The sequence below is a fragment of the Pungitius pungitius genome, chromosome 6 (genome assembly GCF_949316345.1).
Source record: "Pungitius pungitius chromosome 6, fPunPun2.1, whole genome shotgun sequence".
Classification (NCBI taxonomy): Eukaryota; Metazoa; Chordata; class Actinopteri; order Perciformes; family Gasterosteidae; genus Pungitius; species Pungitius pungitius.
The window spans coordinates 18,435,108-18,455,296 of NC_084905.1; the positions used below are offsets into that span (position 1 = coordinate 18,435,108).

Below are 20,189 nucleotides of genomic sequence, written 5' to 3' on the forward strand. Positions count from 1 at the left end.
AAAACAACACTTTTTTTTATCTGGTGAGTGTATTCAACCATTTGCACACAGGCACACAAAAACACACACACACACACACGCACGCACACACAAATAGACTTTCGCAGATGTTTCTCATCACCCTCTGCTGCCAAGCGTCGTCCAGTGCTGGCTGAGACGAGGGGAGAAGGGGCTTGTGCGGGGGTGTGAAATTCTGCTATTCCTGCTCCAGTGAATTCTGCAGGAACTTGGCAGATCATTGTGGAGATTTGTTTGTCTGTGGATTTGATATGAAACAGTTCGAGAGGCTCGTCTGGAGTGTGTCTCCGAACGCCCTCTGCCTTAAAGTGGACCGCACCGCTTGGCGTATGTTCCCGTAAAGCCCGACGGTCACATTTCTCGGCCCCCAAGGGTGCAGATTGGCAATTAAATTGGCAGAAAGGTCTATACAACAATACTTTGTAGCTCTAAAAGAAAAGAAAAAAAACACCCATGAACCTCCGACAGCAAAAAAAACCCACCTGGATTGCCTATAAAGACTAAATCTCTATTGCTCAGCAAGCTGAAAAGCAAGTAAAGCTGTAAAAAGAGCAGGCCCTCTCAAAAATTGAGTAAGTATGTACAAAAATGAATCTACCGTAGCGATCCTAAGCCCTTTGCATTTTGAGGAGAGTTGCGGCGAGAGCCTTTGTTTGGAGTGGAGCAGTAGACGTGGCCCGGAGGCCGGATCTGTTCCAACTGTGCCCTGGCAAGAAAACGTTCAGCCCCAGTCAGCCTCGACAGCTTGGATATTCACAGGGGGGGGCGATGGAAAACTGGAGGGCTGCGCTTCCATGTTGGAGATGGGGGAGCTTGGAGGAGGCGGGGTGATGAGTCAGGAACAAGGTGTTTTATATTTCGCTACCGCAAGGACATGGCATTTGCCAAACGTGGTCTGTTGATGGGGGGGCCCCTGTGTCTGGGCCTGCGGTGATTTAAGTTTATCATTTGGCTGTCATGTCTGGAGGGGGCGGCAGCCGCTTTGTTAGTTTTGAGCCCTGCAATACCTTGCTTTTGTGACAGTACATTTTTTTTATGTACTGGAATTTACTGGAATGACGTATTTATCACCACAGAGGGATCAGAAAGGACTTCAACTGGGAATAACTACATAACGTGACCTTGACGATTTTTCCCCCACAATGACCATATAGCAAGGACGTTTAGACTAAATTACATATTGTCATTTGACAAAACCATTGTGACAAAATGTGTCAAAAAGGTATAACTATCCGTTAAATGCTTTTGTGAAATACATTTAAATTTCCAAACTAAATGAGCATCTCAGACATGAATAAGAGTGCGGAGCCGCAGAGTTGACTCCATTGATTTATGTTCAAAGTATCTTAAAGTAAGTGAGCATAAAAAGGTCAGTCACAAAAAAAAGACAAAAAAAAAAAAACAGATTTGTTTGCTCTTGTGCATTCAAATCTATTCATCCCCGAGAACCTCTTCAAAACAGGGTTGCGCCGAGGCAAAGCCTCATAGGAGAAATGAGTGACACCTCCTAATCCTCAAGGATAGCAAAAAGCATGTCATTACCATGACATTTACACCATCTTCTGGGACGTTAGAAGGAAGCGTGGGAACAACAAAGAGGAAAAACAGTGAACAAACTCTAAAAATAGGACGAGTGAATTGTTTACGTGCCGTGTTTGAGTCACAAGTGTAGCTCTGCCCAACTTCCATTTACTCAGCACAGCTAGGACGTAGCCCACGTGTCAAACTAACCATTCTTTGTGTTTCTCCAACACCTGCGGCGAACCGGAGGAAACGTGACGGAAAGTGGAGCACAAGAGCTGCGACCTGACCTAAAGCAACCAGCTGATTGCCGGAGAGGATGAACGAGAGGAGGAGTCGTCTGTTTGAGTTAAACCCTTCACAGATGGACGAGTTCGGCAACAAACAAAAAAAAAATCAGCAAGTCCTGAGGCTTCGTGGCAGCTTTGGGTTTTAGAGTACGCCGCGGAAACCGTTTAGGAGGAAATTATGAATAATGAACCCATACACCAAGTGTACATATTGGGCAATTATATGTTAATATCGCTCACCTTTCCATCCACCTCATTGACTGAGTGTGGTTAAACATTGTCGTTTTTTTCTACTCAGCCGAGTACGAACACAAGAAGCTTTTACAGCTGTCTGTGTAAAACGATTATCTCAACAGTTAATTGCTGGGGATCTTTATTTAATGAGCGTCAGAGCAAATTCAATTACTTGCAGCCTTTAATAAACAAGAACCGAAACCTACCCATGGGCAAATAAAAGTTTTGATAGAGTATAATTTACCCTGAATTGTAGCCCGGGACTTGACTTATAAAATCACACCATTGTTTGACATACAAACACACAGTGTTGACCAATTACTGGCCAGCGATGTTCCACTTCTGCGTGCGTGTTGTCATCGGTGCACATTGGGGCGGACCCCTGCCAGCGTATCTTCCTGTTGGGACAGTCGGCTATTGTACCCACTCCCTCACTCCCTTCCCCTCGGCACACCCTATCTGATCAGGCCGTGCTACCTCTGGTCTCCTTACCGACAGCCACACAATGGGATCCAGTGCTGCCCCAACGAGGGGAGAGTTGAGCCTCGATTTTATTAGAGGCGCCCCCTACACTCCGCTGGCTCCTGTTAACTCAAAGCAGTGCAACGCAGCTTGGCCAGGGCTGGTACTGTTGGGGTTTGTCGTGCGAGAAATGGGGGCTGGAAGTTGTGGAGGGGAGGGGGGGGGGGGGTGTTCTGTCAGCTGGCCAATGGGGGACCGTAGTAATTGCCCAGATCCCACAGCGATCAGAAAAAGTATGAGGGTGGTCAAATCCTAGGGAAGTGAGAGAATGCTAAGCCCAAATGGGGTCTATTCCAAAAAAAAAAAAAAAAAAGTTTTGGAAGAGACGGATGGAAGTTTCGAAAAATAAGGAAGAGAAGATAAAGAGGGAACAAGTGAGACCAGTGATTCAGAGAAAAAGTTACAGCCCGAGGACAATCGGCGGCGTGAAAATAATACAAGTAGAAAGAAAACTGGACAAAGTGTTTGGAGTGTAAAGTGGAAATAGAATGACCTCGGGTGCTACTTACTAGGGAGAGGCAGACAGGGGTGCTGTGAGCGTCTTGGCTGTTGGAGTGGAACAGAGCGGGGTGCAGCGGCGGCTGCACAGTGGGCCCTCGCTGGACACTTCAATCACAGGCAGCCGGAGCCCCAGGCAAACTTGCCCAATTAGCCGCACACTGCTGTTGACCCCCAGCTTCATTAAGGGCCCGGGCTCTGGATAAGGGGAGAGATGAGAGGGGGGGGGAGAGGATTAGAGCGAGAGGGAGTGAAAAGCATCCGCATTGGCTACCCTGGTTTGAGAACACACACACACACCAGAGGTGACGCTCAAGGTTACAGGTAAACACAATCAACTTTGAGAGTACCCTTTAACACACATGGGGTGCATCACTCCCCCCCTCCTCCCTCCTCCCTGGTGGTGGTGGTGGTAGGGAGGAGGTTTAGAACCATTAAGGCCAGAGGGCGTAGCGACCCCCGCTGTCCCACGCCGCCGCAATGACAGCAACAGGTGTGGTGGCCAGCAGACACGCAATTACCAGCCTGCAAAACCTGCTCTTTGTGACAGCGACAACGGCAGATCAGAGGGAAGATCAGAGCGGGAGGGCTAGAGAAGTGGGAGGAGAGGCGAGTGACGAGGGAGAAGTGGCGAAGATACAGACTACTGAAAGTCCCCGGAGAGCACGGAGAGAGAAAGAGAGAGAGAGCGATAGATGGGGAGAGAGAGGATTCAGGTCCGCTCTTTTCATCACAAATCCCTCGCCGGCGAGAAGAAGAAAAAAAAAAAAAGGCAGCAGATGAAAAAGCAACACATACACTAGCTGTGACACACCTGTTGTTCTGCAGTAGAAATACCGCCGTACACGCTTTGGTTGTCTGGAGAGACTTCGCGTACACGCGAACACAACAATGAGACAAAGGGGTTCCTATTTCAACTCCGATTGGGTGGGGCTGTTTGGGTGTTCTGGGACAGGTTGCGCTCAATGAGGCCTGACAGAAAGACGGTTTGGTGTGTGCGCGTGTGCCTGCATTGCAAGTGTGCAAATCCACCTGGGAGTTCTGCTTGCATCAACCCTGCTGATGGAAACCTCAGTGGTGCTCCAGGGTGGGGGGGCGGCGGCAGCAGCAGCGGCGGCGGAGGCAGCGGCGGCGGCGGCGGCTTCATACGCGCTTTCCCCTCATTTTCCCCGCTCTCCAATTACGGGCCTTCGATCAGGCTAAAGTAATGTTTACCCGCTTTGCCGCCCGTGTAGCGATAAGTGCTGTCAGAAAAACCTGCACGCTCGGGTGGAGAGGAGGTACTGGCCCTTTATTTAAAACAATCCGAGGATAAAAGATCAATGGTCCAATTCAGGCGATGAATTGGACGGGAAAAGTTCACAAACATAGTGAAAGATTATGAGGGGAGATGCATGTGTGGGGACTGGGAGAACGGGCCGAGGGGGGCATGCAGCTCATCTGCGCGCTAGTGGCTTATTGATCGGCGGAGACACACAAGCTCCCAGCCATTCATCACAGGCCACTCAGGCCCTTAGATAACTCCTATGATAGTGCCCTGCTACCGAGCAGCTGCAACTGGTCCAATCCATTATCCTTCAAAGTAAGGCCCCTAGCCTGGGAACGGACCTGGGGAGGCAGCTGGGTAAGAGGCTGGAAGGGAGGACTGTAATGGAATTGGTAAAGACCAGGCCGATGGTTAGGAGCCCCGGGGCTAGTGTATACAATGGCTGGAGCTTGGTCTTGAAGGGGCCAGGGCTCTATGAAAAACGATGCCAAAAAACGGCGGGTACGGATATGAGAAACTGTCTGTTTGCACCAGTTAGTGCGGAAAAGCAACGTGACGGCGCCATTGTTTCCCGTTTTTTCCGCCAAGCGGCATTGGTAAAGCTGTTCTGTAGCAGATAATACACAAACTTCCGAGGCGACAGGCACTGCGGAAAACTGCCGAGAGGCTCTGTGTGTGTGTGTGTGTGTGGGGAAAGAGAATTCCCAAGATTGGGCAGGTGGGGAGGGGGATCAGCTATAATGAGCCATGCAGGGAGAGAAGAGAGGGTAAGGGGGTCGAAGTCAGGGCGCACGAAAAAAACAGCAAGGCCAAAGAGCGAGGGAGAATGACAGAGTGAGAATGATGGAGACGGGCTCAGAGCCAGAGACAAGGCCCCAAAAGAGCAATTACAGGAGCTCCAGAGAAGATGTGGGCCCAGCCCCTATAGGCATCGTTTCACACAGCAGAAACACGCGCACACTTCTGATGAGCAAAAAAAGCCGCGACGGCCAAAACAAGAGAAGTCAGGTAACAGTCAAAATCGAGAAGGAAGCAAACCGGGCATCATCTTGAGCCAAAGTGTCCCCATGAGTCGCCGCCCTACGCGTTTTCCAAAGCAACACCGTGTCCCGGGTCGAAAGCCGCTCCCTCAGCAGCATCGCTCGAGACAAAAGGCTTAAAGCTGCAGGGCCGAGGGCAGCGGCCTTGATTGTCGATTGTCCTCCAAGCGGCGCGGCCTAAACAACACTGAAAAGTCTGGGCAGCCTTGCGCCGCGGTGCCCGTCACAAACAAACAAGTACGAAATGGTTTCTGAAGGCAGCCGTTTCCTCCCCCCCCCCACACATTACCCCCAACTCCGCCACGTGAGAGGAGAACGACGAGCTGGAAAGAGCCAGAATGACAGAGAGAAAGCAGGAGAGAGAGAGAGAGAGAAAGCAGGAGAGAGAGAGAGAGAGATGTGCAAACAGATCGAGGAGGGAAGGGGGGGGGGAATTAAATGAAGAGAAAAGTTCTCGCGCACCGGTATGCACCATTGATTTCCTATTCTCTTGGAAACATTTAATGAGCTTAAATAGGAGCCTCGTTTGACACTGCCACAGTGACTCTGAGGAGCCTCCCAGTGAGGGGAAATCGTTCAGCAGCTGTGACGGCTACCAAAGGGGGGTGGAAGATGGAGGGGAGTGTGGGGGGGGGGGGGGGTGAAGGTTGTAATGCCAAAAGCGAGAGATGTGTGCAAGACAGATGTTGGATTATTCTCGGGAAATGGTCCGTGGGTAGCATTACTCGCCTAGTTCTGAAGGAGGAAGCGGGGAAGAAGGGGGGGGGGTTGAAGGAGATGGGAGAGAGAGAGAGAGACGGTGGTGGATAAAAGGTGATCCACAGTCAACAATGCTGCATGCTGTAGTCAAGTAGGTGCTTACCACTCACAACAGGCACTCGTAACACAACAATGTGCGGACTGATTGACAGCTACCGTTCCACCGCTGCGTTTCGCCTCATTACTTCCTGGATGACCTCCCCATGAGGCATTCAACAGATTCCTTATGCTTGGCAGCCATCTTATTTTTTGCTCTCTTTACTCCCTTATAAATCGGGCAGGAAAACTATTGTCACTTCAGAGAGCAGAAGTCCTGAGGCGCTCGGCGCCGCTGATGAGGGCCAACTGGGAACCATAGCCGCTCGCTTTATGGAGCCCGCCGATGGACTCAGGGTCCAGACACCTTTTTGCGGGCAATCAATATAATAAGTGTGGAGTCGGGAATAGCTGTAAACTGCAGAGAGGGGGGGGGGGGGGGCTCCTTTCTCCGACTGCTGTGAAAGGTGATGTGTATGTGGCAGGGTTGGTGGGTATGAGAATGCGTTTCGGGCTGGAAAATTAAATTGCTTTCGTTGAATTTACTACTTTTAACAATTCTTTAAATCGGAACTTCTTGAACTTAGAATGGCTCAACAGGAACCTCGTAGTTCAGTGGGGTTGTATGATCAGTGCAAACATATCAGAGGTACGAGAAAACAAAAGTAAATATACACAGGTATTCTAAGAGATAGTGAGGAAGGTATATCTGTAAGTAAAATCTGGAGAAAAAAGTATTTAAGATTAACCGAAAACAATTCAAACTATGGATTTAATACTTCATGAAAACTCATTTCTCCGATTCTACATCACCGTAAAAAATTAATCATTTTGAGATTTTCAAAGTGTCAAGCAGACATACTCGTAATCTCTGGGCACTTATTTTTCCCCACTGTCTGAAAAATAAACAGATTCACGGCCAAAACATATTAAATAGATACATTATGTGCTGCAGCCCACGTACAAATGTCGGGAGATATATGCATTTATGTCTGCATGAATGCAAAATAAATACACTGTGATTTCCATACATTTAAGATCACTTCATACCGCTGTGCTACTGCTAGGTTCAAAACATGACCAGCTCTTAAGTGTAGACGCGTTTACGAGCATGTAAATGTGCTGGTAAATATGTGCATGAGTAATTGCTGCTGGTGCTGCGCGCGGTAAAGCGCCAACGCTTTTTTTTTTTTTTTTCAAACTCGGTCAAACATGTTTTCTGGTTCACACTAGCTTTGAAATCCCCCCCCCCCAGTGTCTTGTTTCTTATATTAGCGGGTCAGAGCGGAGCCCTTCAGTTGCTGACCCTCATTTGTTTCCATCACCACTCCGCCGATGGGGGAGTGCGTCTGGCTCGCCGCAGAACCCATCCCGACAGATGCACGGCAGGCAGCGCCGTGGCCACGTACAGCTGGGCTTCTATGTGTGACCAGCAGCAAAAAAAAAAAGGCGGGGAAGGGAAATTATTTTTATTTTTACTCAAATATATGTCTTGAGATTAAACACTCATGTGATCCTCTGGTGGTTAATTATGGGAAAAGAAGAACAGAAGAGACTACCCTTCTCCCTGCTGTAGAGTTCCTGCAGAGGCACATAGGCGGCCACTCCCTCCCACCCACTCACTCACTCACAAACAAACAGACAGACACCAAGTACAGGAACCGGAGGTGACTAACAGCAGCATAAGGACAACAACTCGGGAAAGGCGTAGCGGTGAAGTGCCCTTCACCGCTTTCTCCAATGTCCCCGGCTGTCATTTCCAACAGTCTTGCTCAACGTAGTGCCATCGAGAAACTATTTCTCTGTGTCTTGAATCCACAGGCCATCATCTATACGACACTATGGCCCATTCTCTGAATCATTTATATATAGCCTGTGGAGAAAAGGTCATTATTGAAACAGAAAGCTATATTTCATAATTGCACAACCACGCTTCTATCCCCTCAGTAAAATTGGCTCTCCAGAATATATTCTCTCTCACTCTACATCATCTCTCTTTATCTCGCTCTCTTGTCTGTTAGAGAGGGTGATTTGACAGGCTGACTGTCTCTCCTGATGCAATAACCACCCTCCATTTGTATCCGAGGAGGGTGCATTAAGTAGACAGTGTAATCAGCCTGCACAGAGAAATGCAACGAGCCTCGCCAATCGGCTGCTTTTTAGAACTCTTTGCTTGTAGCGGCACGCCATTAGGCCACAATTAGCACAGAGGGGAAAGAAACCCCTCATAGACCTTCAACAAGCAGAGCGGATGGGTGAAACAAGGAGACTTTCATCCTAAATCCACTGTTGCTTGGAACACGTAATCTTATTTGTTCACACTTGATGGCGCAGGCAACAGGAAGGACTTTAGAACTGAAGATTACAACAACAACAAGAGCAACAAAAATCCAGTGCAATGGGAAAACCTGATTCCATTAACATTTTACCGTAGAAGTGAGGAGTCGGAAAAAAAACCGTAAAGGCTTACCGCCAGACACAGAGCACAATAGCCCTAAAAAAAAAACATTCGAAAGCGCTGCCTTTTCACAAATGTATGCACTTTCCAAAACAGGGAGGTGCGTTTTTTGTTGTTGTTGAACTACCCCTGCGATGAAGGTGCACTTCAGGTGAATGTGTTCACACAGTGGAAGACGCAGCCTGCGAGAGCCAAGTTCAGCACGCACAAACGCATTCCCTCCCTCCCTCCCTCCCTCCCTCCCCCGGGGGCCGTTCGAAACAATAAAGAGAGATGCGCGTCCCTCTGGTCATTTGTGGCATGCCGGCAGTGGGCAGACACAGATAAGAGTTTGCATTGGTGGCGGGCTGACACGCTGTGATTATCTCCCCCGCTGCTGGAACTGACCGTCCATCAATCCAGGGCCGACTCAATTGTAGCCCGAGGCTAGATTTTTATGATTCAATGACCCCGGAGAAAAAGTGTCAAGTGTTTCAAATGTGTTGTCGTACCAGCGCACTGGCGCATTGCGATTCAGATTCACGAAAGTGCAGCGGTCTCAGCGGTACGATCACTGGCACATATGTCAGCGCGCGCACACACACACACACGCACACGCACACGCACACACACGGTCGGAGACTACCACCTGACTTTCCAGGGCTCCCTCTCAAGTCCCAGTCTGTCTTCCTGGCTCTCTCTCACCACCTTCCCCCCCTCACCTCATGCTGAATGTTCTGGACACGAAACAAAGTCCACGCACCGGAGTGAGCCACAGGAGAGATGGGAGGAAGGGAAGGAGAGAGGAAAGAGCGCATCTAGAAGCACATTCTTTCTACTGAGCGCCATCTGGTAGTGGAAAAGGTAGATAAACAATGACGAGAGGCGCATCCCATCTCCCTGCTAAAGCCCCCCCCCCCACACACACACACACACACCGATCCCGAGCAGCGTGCCAAGCATTGTCAGGCATTCGGTCTTATCAATCATTGGCCAGATACTGAATACAAGCGGGAGGCAAACAAAAGGAAGGGGGGGGGGGGGGACGAGAGCAAAAATGGAGGGGAGCTCCAAGCGACAATGAGAAACACAAATGAGACGATGGCTCCGAGCCATCCGTCCACGCGGCCCCCGGACAGAGTCTATTTAATCTGGTCAAGTCTGCCCCCCCCCAAAAAAAAATCAAAGCAATGTGCTCCGTGGAGCAGAGGGAGGAAGGAATAGGACAGCCGATGCCCGCCCTAAAAGGAAGGTGCTCTGGAATTGAGTGAGGGAATATGGGGCTATGTTGCATTGTGATAGACATTCTTACCATTACTACTGGGGAACTCTTTATTTTAAAAACTAATGTCCATTTGCATTCACTCGGCTTGTGAGAGCAGCTCGGGGGGGGGGGGAGACGTTAGCTACTGCTCCTGCTGCTGAATTTGTCGCTATCTCTTAGGCCCTTCTGGCATGAGATATATCATCACGGTAGTACCACAGAAAATGGTCCTTTCAGTACATCAGCGATAATAACAAACAAAATCCATACAATGCAAGAGCATAGAAGTTGAACACTGATGAGAAACAACAGCTGGAGCGACAGCCGGAGGGATCCTCCCTGTGGATACTACTCCTCTTGGGGCAACCCTGCCCTAAAACAGTGCTTAGCCAGACTCGAGTAAGAGTGAGACGTATAGAGGGCACAGTGGGAATGACATGAAGGAGGAGGGCCCAAAGGAAGCGGCCTCGACAGTTATCCCTCCGGCAGCAAGAGGAGCTGCACCTGCATGCACCTCGGCTCTGTTTAGTTCAGACTCTCTGCACACACACACACACACACACACACACACACACACACACACACACACACACACACACACACACACACACACACACACACACACACACACACACACACACACACACACACACACACACACACACACACACACACACACACACACGACTTTTCAGGTCTGCGGGCACTGGCAGACACAACAGGGGGGGGGGGGGGTGATCAGGTGGCTGGAGCAAGCAACTGAAAGGGAAGGATTGGGGGAGGTGGGTTGACAAATGAGTCTCGTCAGGTAACATTCACAGACGTGGAAGAAAGGAAGGGAAGAAGATGGGTTAAGGGAGGGGAGGGTGTCTGTCAGCTCATATCGGTTCACCGGCGAAATTCTCCTGGCCTGATTAGAAACCCCCGCTGCAGTCGGGAGACGGGAGGATGGAGGCACTTTGAAGGAGGAGGCATTCAGGAGTGGGTCTGACTGAGGAGACAAACAAAACGTGGCCTCGGTCTCTCTGCCTGGGATACTTTCTTATCGTGACGGCTCTGATCGAAAAGAGCAGGAGGGACACGGCAGAGGAAGAGGCCCTGGAACCATCCAAGGGCCTGGAAATGTGGGTCAGACACATGACATATTAAGACAACGACTGAGGAGAAAAGGAAAGTGAGAAGAGAAGCGTGAAGAAGACTAAAAGGCTGCCAAAAAGACTAATCCCGACACAACCCATCACGCATGGGGAAAACAGGAGCTTCTTCGGAAATGAAAAGAACCTAATAAACTTTTATGGGATTTTAGCTCAAATTAAAGCACAAACCTTCCGCGTTATTCAGTACTTGATAAATGCACACTGTCAAGTCTGTTATTAAACACCAGAGAGACTAGAGGGTCCCCGTGCCAGGCAAAACTAATTAAATCCAGGCAGATGTGTCTGGACAGTGGTGTACCACACACAGACACACACACAGACTTGTTCTCCTGTAGGCACACACACACACAGCCTCTAAATGGGCAGTTAACCATGTCCACGGTGCAATCAGTGCCAGGTGATAAGCCGTCACTCTGCTAACTAGGCCAGGTGAGCACAAAACAACAGCATCTCAGCCTCAATTTCCAACTCCAATGTGCTTGACTTCAGATACTTTTTTTTGCAGCTTTTTACCCTGGTGCCTGGTTATCCTCGACAGTTTCCAGACCACACTTTTCTTTTCCTCTTTCCCCTACGCTGCTGCAGGTGATGATGGTAGTTAGAGCTAACAGCAACCAATTAATCTTTCATGGCGCACGTGTTCTTGCTTTTGTTAGATCTGCGCCGCCAAAATTGTATGAGAGGTGCAGCTGTACAAAAAAGGAGGGCTGGTGACACTTTCCTTCTCTCTTCCTCGCCCCTCCTCTCCACTTTTCATTCTCATACTTTGTGAGCAAACAGCTGGGCTTTTTTTTTTTTCCCCTCGCAAAAGCTATCATTATAGCAGCCTACAGGCATGAGAGCTGCACTCCAAATCGCTGATGGAAGCCAGGCTAGCCGAGTCAGAGTGGGATGCGAGATTGCACCGGCGAAGGTAGTACATGGAAGGGGGAGGGAGGGGGGGGTGGGTGGGGGGTGTGATGCCTGACAGATGATAAAACACACAGAACCACACAGCCATGCCCGCATACAAGTACAGAAGGGCATGAGTGTGTTTTATTTTAATTTAGGCTGCCTGTCCCATTGTCTTGTAATCACGTCGTTCTTAGGTTACATCAGCAGCTCCCTAACAGTCTCTAAAAAAAAATAAAAAAAAAACACACACACACACACACACAGTAGTGACTAATCATCCATCTGGAGCAGCATTTCCCAGGTCAGGATGACAACGCGTCCCATGAACCAAAAATACAGGCTAATGCCCTTCTTTACAAAAGGCTTAGACTGCATTACAGCCAGGCTCAGACAAGCATGGACAGGAAGCGAGTGACATCACAGATAAGGTTGACATACTTAGGCTAGCGGCTAGTGGCTACATGGGAGGTGACAAGTCTGTACGTGCACTCGATTTCAACAGCAGCTTCCCGAGTCAAGGGCACGGAGAGGGCAGAGCCGAAAAACAGAAGAGAAGAAAAACATTACAACGCGACTAGGGCCAGTTTCTGAAGTGAAAAATCCGGTGTGTCTAACCTGCCGGGCTTTGCTGAAAGCTTCTTGTCGTTATACATTAGCCAGTTAGTGGAGGCATGGTGCTAGCCATGGCCCGTCGGAGCAGTCGATTGGGGCGGTAAGGCTTATCCTCCAAATGCCTGAACACCGCGGAAAGACTCTTTCTAGCAGAGGCTTGTTGGCTGGCCAGCTTGATCCAGTTAAGCCCGCTAGTTCGCGAGAAAAGGGCCCGATTTTTTTTTTTTAAACCAAAAGCCAGGTTCAGAATGTGAGATAAGGTTGGATCAGAGCCAGGAGCCATTAGTGACACACAACGGGCGGAACACAACGTTTTCAACAAAAAAAAAGGAAGGACTCGAGTGAAGAGTGCTAGGCAGCTGTTTCATTCAGGCCCTCCGATAACAACCTCCCTGTCCAGATTGGCTGCAAGAATACCAATCACTTCTTCGATAGTCTACACTGAGCTAAGCAAAAACTTGAGCGCTGGCGTTCCCTCGGTTAATTTTCTTAGCTGAAACCCCTTGTGGTTTCGACGCTGGCTGCTGCAAAGAATTCTTATGCACTTACATGCATTTGGGAAAGTGTGGACAGTATGGTTAATAAGCAGAAAACACTTAAGCTTACCCGGAAGGGGCCAGCAGCATGAACAGACAAAGATCTAGCTAATGGCCCTCGCCGTATCATTTACGGTACAGAGCCGAGCCAAAAGGGAGAATCACACAACGGCTCCAACAGAGGGTTTCTCTATTCAAAAGATAGCATGGGGCAAGTCTTGTGAATAAGAAAACAAGTACACCAATTATATAAAGAGTGGGGAAAGAAGACGCAGGGTTATTTAATCTTCTACTTCCACTTAGTTATAAATATATCCAAACAAAGCTTGTGAGAAATGTGACTTAACGGATGGCAGTCATGTCAAAAAGAAAATCATTTCAATTATAAATCTGTGGGATAGAAAGGGATTTAAAATACTGGTGGGAAACCATCCTGCTTTAAGTGGTGCTTGATCTTAATCAGACGTAGATTCAAGTGGACTGTCCGCCTATCACATACTCACCATTGCAATCACCAAGAACAACTCGCTTTTACATCCGTGACTCTGGCTCAGTCCCATTAAAAACCCACTACCCCCCACGCTACGCTTGCAGCGCACAAAACCCATGTTATAATTGGCTCCACTACAGCTTTTAACCGACAGGCAAACCGGCAAAAGTGAAGAAAAAAAAAATGCAGTAACTGGAAGAGATCCAAACTCCGGTCATGTCTCAGCGACAATCAAGCATGACAAATTATTTCCAAAGTTTGGGAAGACGTTTTGGGAGAAAAAAAAAAAAAAAAAGGCCAATCAGACGTGTGTGAGGGGCTGAAATAGAAAACAGCAGAAACAAAACATTGTACATTGCCTTCTTTGGGAGGCAACGTGATGGCGCACCCCCCCCCCCCCCCTCCCCTCCCCTCCCCTCCCCGGTGGGTGACCAAACCCAACCATCACTCCACATAAACGAGACAGAAAGGTGCGGTTGGCGCGGCGGACCCCGTTATTTAGCGAGGGCCACGGGCCGTGTCGTTTACCCCAGCCAGCGACGGAGAAGAAAGCCCAGGGCCTGGTACGCTGAGGCTCTGCGGTAGGGAACGTTTGTTTGAGAGGTGTTTGACAATGAGAGAAAGATAAACAGGAGGAGGATGAGGGGGGAGGGCGTTAGACTGTGAATGTGTACGAACGTGTGACTCGAGTGTGTGTGTGTGTGTGTGTGTGTGTGTGTGAAGGCTCCGCTGTAGTTTGAGCCAGAGCAGTCTAGATGTTTGTCATACCATAACAAGCAGCGTTGTCTGGACTGGGACGAGACGGAGAGAATGCGAGTGAAAACACACTGCCCTCTCTCTCTCTCTCGCTCTATTCGACAGAACACACTCAAAAAACTCCCAAACTCATGATCTCAGGGAAGGGAGAGCTTGCCCAAAAGGACACTCGTTAACAGAAAAAAAAAAAGAAAAAACTGCACATTTGAGCGAAGGGGAGGGTGAGAAGTGTAATTTATGAGCACAGTCACTGATCATCACAAGCTAGAGACAACGAAAAACTCTCCATCAGTCCTAATTGTTTCTTGGTGTGACATGACTGCAGATAAAGGCAAACTGTAATTGATATTCTGAACTGAATTTAGTTAATTAAAACACTGATTATTCTGCTCAACATACTTTGACAAGCAGAGGCGCAGCACTGCCCTTTAGAAAAGGCTAGCGTTAAACCAAATTCCATGGAGGCCAATGTTTTGGCAGCACTGATAAGGGGAGCGGGAGGGGGGGGGGGGGGGTGGCGGATCAGGACGTTCAATGATATGTAAACAAAACATAAAAGCGGGACAGTGGTGTGCACACGAGACAAGCCCCAAACCAAGCATCCTGTATTTGTTTTCTACAATAAATGTCAAGCTTTAATTGATTGAGGCTGACTGGGATCGAGAGCGAGGAGAGGCAGCGGAAGTGGGAAGCCGTGTACAAACTAATTGTGATTTTATCCCTCTATGCTCACAGAGGGGGGGGGGGGGGGGGACCTGAAACCAAAACCTACCACCAACAACTCTGACAAACTATGTATAGCAACAAAAAAACTAAGGCTAAAAAAAATGTCAAAAAACTTGTGTAGGAAAAGTTTGCAGTGCCCTGTAATGACTGCAGCGCATCTGTGGACTGAAGGGTTTGCGGATTAGAAAAGGTTGGAAACTGAACAAAAGGGGGCCATTGCTTACTGAAGGCCTGGTCAGGGCATATAGGAGTGGGAGTTGAAGACAGCCCACTTAATGGAAGTGACAGTCGGCAGATACGCGCCAGTCGCATCTACCCGCAGCCTCCTCCTCCTCCTCCGGCAGCCCGGAAAAGAAAGGGAAAACATTATTAAAAAACACTCCACCCCCCCAACCCTCCATCTACAGATTACGCACAATGCACCCTAACATACCAAGAGAGAAGGAGGGGATGGGTTGGGTGGGGAGAGCTGCCAGGGCCTGCCGTTAAGATAGCGTGGTTATCAGTGGGGGGGAAAGAGAGAGAGGGAGAAACAAAGAGGAAGTTTGCTGGCGTTGTTTTATCTGGAAAGGCATTAAACTGAGAGGCACATAGGGGACGAGGCAGCCAGAGTAAAGAGAAAGAGCATTCAGAGGAAAAAGAAGGGGAGAAACTGTCCAAAGTCAGGCAACCTTCAGAAGCTCTGACTCAGTCACACAAAAACACACGGTGCCCTTGGCTGAAAGTCATTCCTGGTCCATGGTTGCTGGCTCTGATAGTAACTCGTTCAAGGGCCCGGGCTCCTAACGACCCAGAAAGCAGCTCATCGGGCCGATGGCATCAGCTTGATATGCAGGAAGAGATGCCGTCACCGCGGCGGAAAACTGAATTGTGGCCTTTGATAAAAACACAACAGGGCGAAGGCAGCCCATTAGGCAACGTGATGGAAAGAAGCATAAAAAGCACAGGGTTCAGACCACGGGAACCGGGGGTTAAAATCTGCGAGTCTCTGCGTGCCGTCCTCGACCCTGTCAGATGGGCCGAGGCCCGCGGTGAGAGTGAGGCCGCCGCCGCCGCCCAGGTGTGAGCTGGAGGGGGATGAGAGAGGCATGTCGATGAGGGCAAGCACACCTGCAAAGGCTCCAAGGCTGCCCGTTGGAGCCCACTAATCAGAGAACTTAGCCGCTGACCCCTCCACAGGCTCTCTACCCTTTAATGAGATCCGTGCCTTTGATTCGTCCAGCCGCCTGGAGGGCGAGAGCGATCGCGCATAATCCCCTCAGACACACACACACACACCAACTTTGCCAACAGTAGATGGACACTTTGGTAACCACATACTGCTTTGGACACAGACGCGAGGGCTGTACACAGTTGAAATAATGAGCGCTCCCGTAATCCACAATGGCCGAAGGGCTCCCGTCTGTGTGCCCACGCGCTGCACAGGAGGAAGTAGACACACGGAGCCCCGACGGCAACCAGCTCAAGCAGGCTAATCAGCACACGCAAGGACACATACGGACGTGCGCCCGCCGCCGCCGAGCCCCGGCTCAAGGTCACAAACGCCCACCTTGTTGAGAGAGGGCAGGAGGGAGTTGCAGGTGAGATTGGATCCAGACATGCTCGCTCACAGATAGAATTAAATTATTGATCAGCCAACAGATTGCGTTATGAGGAATTTATGGATTCATGCCTGGGTTGTCCAGCACCCTCAGGCTGAGAGACAAACTGTGTGTGTGTGTGTGTAGGGGAATGGAAGGCTAGTGGGGCGCGCAGGTCTAAACTCAAATTATGAACTATGGGCGGAACGTGCGGTGGGAGCACGCACTCAAGACAAGACGGGGGGAAAACAGCGAATCGATCAAGCCGGGCTGGCGTGATGCGTACAGCAGGAAGGCCACACCCTCGCTGCGCTGAGAGAGCTCCAAATGCTCCTCGCACACACGCCGAGTGGCTCTTTCATTAGCACTCAGCGCGATCCGCAGCTCTTTATACCAGCGTCGGTCAGAGAGGAAATGGGATTTTTATTTGTCTAAGCTCAGCGGGTGGCCTGCCGCTGCTAATAACGAACTGAAACGCAGGCCCCGCGTTTTCCGTTACTGACATTCCACATAGGCCTGACACGAGGCGCGCGCCGCTAATATAAGGTCGGATTATATTAGGGCCGCACCACCTAAAAGCACACATTAACTCAGAAAATGTCAACACTTCCTTAATGGCGACACGGAATCACGAGGAACTGGACGGGGGCGAACGTTTTCTTGCACATCATCATTTTTCCGGTCATGCTGCTTCATCTCTGAGCTTAAAAAAGGGACAAAGCGACATGGCGTCACAAAAGCAAAAAAACCTGACAGCAATGGAATAAAAACAAGCAATTTCAAAATCTAAAAAAACTTGGTCAGGCCTCACAAAGTGAGTCACACTGATCTTACAGACGTAGATCAAATATCCACCAACTTTAATCCTGTCAAATCAGATGATCTTGACAGAGGAAAAAAGGTCAATTCTATTGTTTAGTTTATACGTTGTGTGTAAAACAGATGTCAGGTTTTATGTCGCTGTTGAATAGTGGGGGATAATGTTTTCTTGTCACGTCGGAAGGTGGAGAGACACATCCGCATCCAATGAGACCAAGATGTTTGTACATTTTTCCGTTACGCAAAGAGGAGACGCTTTCCATATGACTAATTAAAGAACCGACAGAGGAATGCTTGATGCCATGCAGACGGCAGACTAAAGCTTTTTTTTAAAAAAAATTTAAAGCACGGGCTTAGGGAAGTGAAGTAGGAGAGGAAGTGTACTGTAGATATCAACAGGGAGGATAACAGAGGGGCAATAGCGGAGCTCTGAGCGGGTGGACAATTGGCTGCCCCCGTCGGCACCGGTCCAAAGGCAAACTAGCAGCGTCACACTGACACGGCCTCACACACACCCCACCTTGCTTCAATCTGCTGTTGGAAAAACGGCTCACCTCTTTCTCCACCATGACCAACTGAACAAGGATAAAGTAAAGAAGGGGTAAATGTCTCATTGTGCGATTTGGAGGTTGAATTTGGCAGGTCGTCTTCTGTAAACAGCAGCTTGATTCCAGAGAACTAGCCAGGAGCATTAAGCCATTTGCAGGGCGGGTGGGGGATGGCGGGGTGTGAGACAAAGTCTTGGTAATAAGGTTCTCTAACCCCAGCAGCAGATCTACTCAAGCTAATGACTGTAATTAAAGACCGTAGCTCCATGGAGGGATCAATGACGTGCTATCAGCCCAGACAGGACATGGAACAGACGAAGCTAAAGCAGAAGGAAGCGACCACAGGGCTGGCTTTAAAACATTTTTTAAAAACTTACAGGCAGTGTAAATGGGATCGTTGAGTGGTGAGCATCTGTTTTAAACGCCTGTAAATATTTAGGCATTCTTACAGAGGCTTGTGGCGGCTACCCCTGATTTCTTCAAGGACTGTCAGGGGCTGAATGCTGAGCATAAACACTGATCTTAAAAAAACAAAAAAAAATGTGAAAAACTGTGAAAGCGAGGGTCACAGCACATAAATTAACCATGCAAGAGGCGCAGGATATCTGCATGATCATCACATGTCTGACCCACTGCACAGTCACTGGGGGAAGAGAATGGAGAGAGCAGAAAAAAAATGCAATACCATGTCTGCGTGATTTGCAGACACCAGCATAAAATATATCCAACAACTTCCCCCCCACGCCAAATATAAAATTTGAGTGGGCATACCGAAACTCATCCGGGCAGCTCGGAGGCTGCCCAGATGAGTCAGTGAGGAATAATGCATGTGAGTGAGTGAGGCTCGGGGGCAAGCGCAGGCACCCAAGACGTAGAGCCACGATGACACCTCCCCAGATCTGCATTTCAGGAGACTTTTCTGAGCCCAAGGCAGGTTTGGAGCACCAGGATTAATATCTACCTAGACTGGAGATGCCCCTGGTGAGAAAAGACGAAAAGAATAAAAGGGCTGGGGAGATATTTAGTTATGGAGCGACAAAGGAGAACGTAGAGAGAAAGAGAGGGAAAGAGTGAGAGAGACTTTGTTCTGCCGATGAAGGGAGACAGACAGTGTTTTCAGAGATAGCGTTGTTAACATAAACAGGAAGTTGTAAACACGAGGGCAGCGCTCGGGCACAAAGGTCGTTGTTGGGTGATGGGGCATAGATAACATTCCTGTTAGAGCACAACAGAGCCGGGAGGTACAGTCCGGCAAGTCTTCCACACCACCCAACACAAGGTCAATTTCAAAGTAAAAGTCTGACTCATACCAATGCCTCACATGAACCTGCATGTTTTTCCGTCTATATTCTTGTTTTTTTTTTCCATGCTTATACTGCAGCAATGGGCCACTAATTTCCCCAATAAAAAATAAAAAAAGAACTTAAAAATTCTACCTCCAACATTAGCAACCACAAATGTTAGCGACCAGTGGTCACTACAAAATGTCAGCCTCTAAGGTTGAGGCAGTGTTATTACTGCCGACACTGTAAAATGGTCTGTCAGTTTACAGATGAGAAGCAACCGAGCCGGTGGCATTTAACTAGATTCTCAGTAACTTTAACAATTGCTGTATGAACAGATTTTTAATAGGTCCCTCTTGGATCATAGGCTACCGAAAGGCCACGATACCCACCTCATTTACCAGAGACAATGACATGACACTGACAAAGAAATGATTTCATTTTCATACACCATTTCATTATAGACTGTAATAAAAGGACGACAACCTCGCCTTGGCTGCATTATCCCAGCCTGATAATAATACTGTGGACCAAGAACTGATGCATATAAACTGCCTTTTTGTTTGACGTGCAGCCGAACGAGAAAACAGGTCATTTACAGTTACGGGTGAACTTTACGCCTTCATTTCAGCATTGGTTTTTGTTTTAATGACCGACTGGGTGCTAAAAGTGGACTTTAAAGCTTCACACTGGGAAACACAGGTAGGTATGAGGAACGTTTTATCTTTCCCCCACAAAACCTTGCCTGACTTCTGATTTGGATTGAGACAGACAAGCAAGACAAGCAAGAGATAGACAACCAATATCCAGCAGAGCAGCCACCCCCCCCCCCCTCCCATATCCATTTCCAGCTGCCAGCAGGTTTCAGCAGATGCCAGAGATAATAAGGTCAGCATATGCTT

The 20,189-nt window shown here is 48.8% G+C and overlaps 1 protein-coding gene across 3 annotated transcripts in view; it reads right to left on the bottom strand.

Moving 5' to 3' along the window:
• plxnb2b (plexin b2b) overlaps nucleotides 1-20,189 on the bottom strand; it is a 94,972-nt gene that overhangs the window by 69,751 nt on the left and 5,032 nt on the right. The window contains exons 1-2 of one of the 3 annotated variants that reach the window (XM_062562836.1): nucleotides 15,282-15,369; nucleotides 3,095-3,281 (exon numbers count right to left, since the gene is read on the bottom strand). The exons of 1 other annotated variant lie outside the window; for it this stretch is intronic. The gene's annotated coding sequence lies outside the window, so the exon portion shown is untranslated. Of the gene's footprint in view, nucleotides 1-3,094; nucleotides 3,282-15,281; nucleotides 15,370-20,189 lie in introns of those variants that run through there. One more of the 3 variants, XM_037452422.2, reaches the window with a different exon arrangement.